The sequence below is a fragment of the Anopheles funestus genome (assembly GCF_943734845.2).
Source record: "Anopheles funestus chromosome X unlocalized genomic scaffold, idAnoFuneDA-416_04 X_unloc_189, whole genome shotgun sequence".
NCBI lineage: Eukaryota > Metazoa > Arthropoda > Insecta > Diptera > Culicidae > Anopheles > Anopheles funestus.
The window spans coordinates 5,463-12,500 of NW_026045137.1; positions in this window are offsets into that span (position 1 = coordinate 5,463).

Below are 7,038 nucleotides of genomic sequence, written 5' to 3' on the forward strand. Positions count from 1 at the left end.
TTACGCCAGACGACTCGGTTCACCATCTTTCGGGAAGGGACCGTCTCGGTCGCAAGCTGCTCCGGTCCCCAAACAACCTGCGACAAATGATAGGAAATGCCGACATCAATACGTGTTCAGTTTGGTTTATCGCTCATAGGTCTTTTTGACCATCGATCCCTGATTATAACTCTCAATTAAACAGTCAGGAGAGTAAGGCATGCCCATCGATATCTCATCGACAGGCGATACCGCAAGAACGGCCAACGACACATCAGGTGATCGATTATTGCTACGACTTTTGCTTAATCGTTTCCACTCCTTAGAGAAAGAAACCCCCGGGGACCCGTCTCGGTCGCAAGCTGCTCCGGTCCCTAAACAACCTGCGACAAATGATAGGAAATGCCGACATCATATGTGTTCAGTTTGGTTTATCGCTCATTGGTCTGTTTGACCATCGATCCCTGATTAAACTCTCAGTAATCCAGTCGGGAGAGTAAGGCATGCCCATCGATATCTCATCGACAGGCGATACCGCTTGAACGGCCAACGACACATCAGAGGATCGTATCTTGCTACAACTCTTGCTTAATAGTTTCCACTCCTTGGAGAAAGAAACCCCCGGGGACCGTCTCGGCCGCAAGCTGCTCCGGTCCCTAAACAACCTGCGGGCATCAAATGATAGGAAAAGCCGACATCAATACGTGTTCAGTTTGGTTTATCGCTCATTGGTCTTGTTTGACCATCGATCCCTGATTAATACTCTCAATTAGAAGGTCGGTAGAGTAAGGCATGCCCATCGATATCTCATCGACAGGCGATACCGCATGAACGGCCAACGACACATCAGAGGATCGTATCTTGCTACAACTCTTGCTTAATAGTTTCCACTCCTTGGAGAAAGAAACCCCCGGGGACCGTCTCGGCCGCAAGTTGCTCCGGTCCCTAAACAACCTGCGGCATCAAATGATAGGGAAAAGCCGACATCAATACGTGTTCAGTTTGGTTTATCGCTCATAGGTCTGTTTGACCATCGATCCTAGAATTCAACTTTCGAGTAAGGCATGCCCGTCGATATCTCATCGATAGGCGATACCGGTAGAACGGCCAACGACACACATCTAGGATCGCATTTACTCTTCCTTGGATGGATAACCAATACCCTAGGACCGTTTCATCGCGAGCTGCTCCGGTCCTCAAACAACTCGCGAACCACCGATAGGATGATATTAGGAATGGCCGACTTTCATCCTTTAACTCTCAGTTCTGCTTACCAAAACATAGGTACTTGGACCTTAAAGACCACTATATGTTCCCCGATCGGGGGCAATCGGAACGTCTATCCATCATCAACATCGTTTCACTCATTCCGACCACCAAATTGGACAGACAGTACCATATTCACCAACCGATTGCTTCAACTTCGCAAACTGTATGGTAAGTTCTACTAATTTCACATCTTACCATCGACTAATAGTGCATAAATCCACTTGGAAATTAACTTTTCCTTGGTCCTCGGACCTTCTACGACAACGTCCAACAAATATCCGAAGTCGTTTCCCAACTTAGACCAAGCATTTCGTATCTTTACTTCTAATCGATTTTTTCTCGCATAATTGACGATCAAAATCTAAAAACCACATTTTGAGCCAGAAGCAGTCGTCCGATCGTCCTGGGGGTAGTCTCAATCGATTTAGAAGGGTCCAATTCATAAAGATACATACTCAGTCAAAATCATGCTTCTGGCTCACCTACCCCCTATATAGTAAACGAAAGCGTACAGGCGTGGAAAACGTGCCATTTTTCTCCATCACGGACTTTTTTTTTTCTCGTTGCACCGACTCTAGTAAAAAAGTGAAATTTTTTACTAGTTACCAACTTTTGCAAATTATCATCGGATATCACTTTTTATGGTCTATAGTAAGTTCTTATCACGTTTTAGTAGTTTTTGAAAAAAAAATTTTTTTGAACTTTTTCAAAATTTTTCAAAACAAAGTTTTTGTAGGCGGTTTTGTGTATGGAGGGTTACTAGTCTCGGGGTCACTGTTTGACCAAAAAACCACTATATATCATTCGAAAGGTAATTTCAAGGGCTACAAAAAAATTGTTCTACGGCACCCCCCTCCGACGTCTAGTATTCGAGTTATTGGCCAAAAACCATCACTTGAGCGATTTTTCGTTCAGGGTACCCGACTCTAGTAAAAAAAGTGAAATTTTTCTCGATTGACCAAGTGTTGCAAATGACCATCGGATTTCACTTTTTATGGTCTATAGTGAGTTCTGATCACGATTTGGTACTTTTTGAAAAAATTTTTTTGACGCACTTTTCAAAATTTTGCAAAACCAAAACTTTTTAGGCGGTTTTGTGTATGGAGGGTTACTAGTCTCGGGGTCACTGTTTGACCAAAAAACCACTATATATCATTCGAAAGGTAATTTCAAGGGCTACAAAAAATTGTTCTACGGCACCCCCCTCCGACGTCTAGTATTCGAGTTATTGGCCAAAAAACCGCAACTATAGCGGTTTTTCGTACAGGGTACCCGACTCTAGTAAAATGATGCGATTTTTACTAGTCTAGGAACTTTTTGGTCAAAAAATCAAGTATATGTCATTCGATAGATAATTTCAAGGGCTACCAAAAATTGTTCCACGACACCCCCTGCGACGTCTAGTATTCGAGTTATTAGCCAAAAACCGCAACTTAAGCGGTTTTTCGTCCAGGGTACCCGACTCTAGTAAAATGATGCGATTTTTACTAGTCTAGGGAACTTTTTGGCCAAAAATCAAGTATATGTCATTCGATAGATAATTTCAAGGCTACCAAAAATTGTTCCACGACACCCCCCTCCGACGTCTAGTATTCGAGTTATTAGCCAAAAAACCGCAATTATAGCGGTTTTTCGTCCAGGGTACCCGACTCTAGTAAAATGATGCGATTTTTTACTAGTCTAGGGAACTTTTTGGCCAAAAATCAAGTATATGTCATTCGATAGATAATTTCAAGGGCTACCAAAAATTGTTCCACGACACCCCCCTGCGACGTCTAGTATTCGAGTTATTAGCCAAAAACCGCAATTATAGCGGTTTTTCGTCCAGGGTACCCGACTCTAGTAAAATGATGCGATTTTTACTAGTCTAGGGAACTTTTTGGCCAAAAATCAAGTATATGTCATTCGATAGATAATTTCAAGGGCTACCAAAAATTGTTCCATGACACCCCCCTGCGACGTCTAGTATTCGAGTTAATGGGCCAAAAACCATTCATACTTGAGCATTTTGCTCATTTTGCCTGTACGGGTACTGGGGGACTAGTAAAATCAGGCCAATTTTACTAGAGTAGGGGTCCTTTTTGGTCAAAAAAACAACTTTTGCTCGTTCGATAGGGAATCGATAGGGCAACAAAAAATCGTTCTACGACCCCCCCTTCCGATGTCTAGTATTCGAGTTATGGGCCAAAAACAGTTTATAGCTAATTTTTCACTCGATTTTTCACCAAGTATCGCACATTACTCCGGTTCTATACATTGGATCGTCAATCTTTAAGATTTTATGGGTAGTTCCAACTGTTTGCTACATTTCATCCATACATCACCAACCGATTCAATGTCTGTGCTAGAAGTTATTAGAGGAATAAAAAAATTTACCCTTGGCTTTGGACCGTACAATTTTACCCATTTTTGGCCCATATTTGCCCCATAGCTCCGCCGGTATCCAAGATATGGCCACACTTTCTTCTGGCCATGGGTAGATGGCACTTGTGGCTAGATTTCTTCCATGCACCACTAATCGCTACCATGTCTGTGGCCGGAGCTATTCACGAAAGCGCCTCGCGCACTTGGTCGGATTTTTGGTCCAACTTGCACCATTTTTGGCCCATATTTGCCCCATAGCTCCGCCGGTATCCAAGATATGGCCACACTTTGTTCTGGCCATGGGTAGATGGCACTTGTGGCTAGATTTCTTCCATGCACCACTAATCGCTACCATGTCTGTGGCCGGAGCTATTCGACGAACAACCATCGCATTTACCTAGGTACTTTTTCGGATTTTTGGTCCAACTTGCACCATTTTTGGCCCATATTTGCCCCATAGCTCCGCGGTATCCAAGATATGGCCACACTTTCTTCTGGCCATGGGTAGATGGCACTTGTGGCTAGATTTCTTCCATGCACCACTAATCGCTACCATGTCTGTGGCCGGAGCTATTCGACGAACAACCATCGCATTCACCTTCTCGTTGCACTTCTTCGGGAATTTGGTGCAACCAAGTTTTCACTATAACTTGGTCATTTTCCGTCCATCGGACATGCGGTTTTGGGTGTCGATACTTGACACCGCACGCTACAATATGTTCCTCCACGACCATGTGGTCCGATGCTTCCAACAGGAGCTATTCGAGGATTACCGATTTTTCACCATTAAAAATGCTCAATTTTGAACCAACTTTTGCCTATAACTCAGGCTGTATCGATCGGATCTTCAATCTTGAAAAAGTTTTGGATAGGTGGCATCAAATGCTACATTTCGTTCTTCCACGTCAACTTTGTCCGATGTCTAGCAAAAAAGTTATTCGCGAACCAAGTCCAGAACCCATGCAATGGCTGCCCACATTGCATACATCACGGCGGTTAACTCTCGTTACTCTATACCGAGGACTTGGTACATTTTCAGGCATTCGTTGCTACTTCTCGGTTCATGATATTCGTTTTACGGTCTTCACTAGGGCATTTGGTGCTCCTTATCGGTTCATGATATTCGTTTACGGTCTTCACTAGGGCATTTGGTGCTCCTTATCGGTTCATGATATTCGTTTACGGTCTTCACTAGGGCATTTGGTGCTCCTTATCGGTTCATGATATTCGTTTACGGTCTTCACTAGGGCATTTGGTGCTCCTTATCGGTTCATGATATTCGTTTACGGTCTTCACTAGGGCATTTGGTGCTCCTTATCGGTTCATGATATTCGTTTACGGTCTTCACTAGGGCATTTGGTGCTCCTTATCGGTTCATGATATTCGTTTACGGTCTTCACTAGGCATTTGGTGCTCCTTATCGGTTCTTGATATTCGTTTACGGTCTTCACTAGGGCATTTGGTGCTCCTTCTCGGTTCATGATATTCGTTTACGGTCTTCACTAGGGCATTTGGTGCTCCTTCTCGGTTCATGATATTCGTTTACGGTCTTCACTAGGGCATTTCTTTCTACTGATCGATCCATACTCACTTGCGTGCACCTAGCCTAGGAAGGTTTCCTATGGCTTCCCATCTTTCTACTGATCGATCCATACTCACTTGCGTGCACCTAGCCTAGGAAGGTTTCCTTGGGCTTCCCATCTTTCTACTGATCGATCCATACTCACTTGCGTGCACCTAGCCTAGGAAGGTTTCCTTGGGCTTCCCATCTTTCTACTGATCGATCCATACTCACTTGCGTGCACCTAGCCTAGGAAGGTTTCCTATGGCTTCCCATCTTTCTACTGATCGATCCATACTCACTTGCGTGCACCTAGCCTAGGAAGGTTTCCTTGGGCTTCCCATCTTTCTACTGATCGATCCATACTCACTTGCGTGCACCTAGCCTAGGAAGGTTTCCTTGGGCTTCCCATCTTTCTACTGATCGATCCATACTCACTTGCGTGCACCTAGCCTAGGAAGGTTTCCTATGGCTTCCCATCTTTCTACTGATCGATCCATACTCACTTGCGTGCACCTAGCCTAGGAAGGTTTCCTTGGGCTTCCCATCTTTCTACTGATCGATCCATACTCACTTGCGTGCACCTAGCCTAGGAAGGTTTCCTTGGGCTTCCCATCTTTCTACTGATCGATCCATACTCACTTGCGTGCACCTAGCCTAGGAAGGTTTCCTATGGCTTCCCATCTTTCTACTGATCGATCCATACTCACTTGCGTGCACCTAGCCTAGGAAGGTTTCCCTTCGGTACCGACTTCCATCTACGCACTCGATATAACCTAGGTACTTGGTACCGATGTTGGTTAACACTCAAGCATTTCTTGCATCCTGCGTGCAAGGTACCAATTTTCACTTCTTAGGTACGTTTATGGCCCGCATTAATCCAATATCGCTCCGATGGCCTTTCGCATTATTTCATCCGATAGCCCTTGCCAAAAGCTACCAAAAGTTTCTCCACGGCCATGTGCTCCGACGCTTAGTTTAGGAAATATTCGAAAAAATTCAAAATAGGAAGCATTTTCTTATTGGAAAATCACCTTAAATCGATGGCCATTTTTTGGGCAAAAACTTTAACGTCTTCCCGACTTTGCGGGAATTGCGAATTTTAGGCACCCAGAGAAAATCTTTTACTTTAAGGGGGCGGCCGCGAAGTTGCCCAAAGTCTCGGACACAAAAATTCTCAAGTTCCCCACTCTAGTAAATCGCCCTATGAGTATCTCCTGGCCCGCGAGCTCTGCGAGCGGGCCAGCTTCGGCGATTTTTGCCTTTTCGCCTAGGCGGTTCTTCTACGAAATTGGTCCACAGCTTTTGCTCAGGAAAGCTAGCATTTGTTGCAACAGTTAGGTGCTTGGTACCACATTTTGGTATCCATTTGGGCATTTGTTGCAACTACTCGGTACTTTGGCCCACATTTCGCTCTACTCGGGCCTCTATGGTGCTACTTGTCGGTACTTTTGGCCAACTTAGGCCAATTGGGTGCAACTTGTGGGTACTCTGTGGGTACTTTAGGGCATATTGTGTCTTTCGGGTGAACCTTCGCGATACTTCATGGGTACTGATGGCCAACTTAGGAACATTCAGTGCAACCTTTGGGCCTAAGGAAATTTGTCCAACTCTTTGGACTTAGAAAATTTTTCTGGACTTAGAAAATTTTCTGGACTTGTAAAAATTTTCAAATGTTCAATTTGGCCCACATTTCGCTCTACTCGGGCCTCTATGGTGCTACTTGGCGGTACTTTTGGCCAACTTAGGCCAATTGGGTGCTCTTTGTGGGTACTCTATCGGTACTTTTGGCCAACTTAGGCCAATGGGGTGCTATATGTGGGTGCTCTATCGGTACTTTTGGCCATGTTAGGCCCATTCGGTGC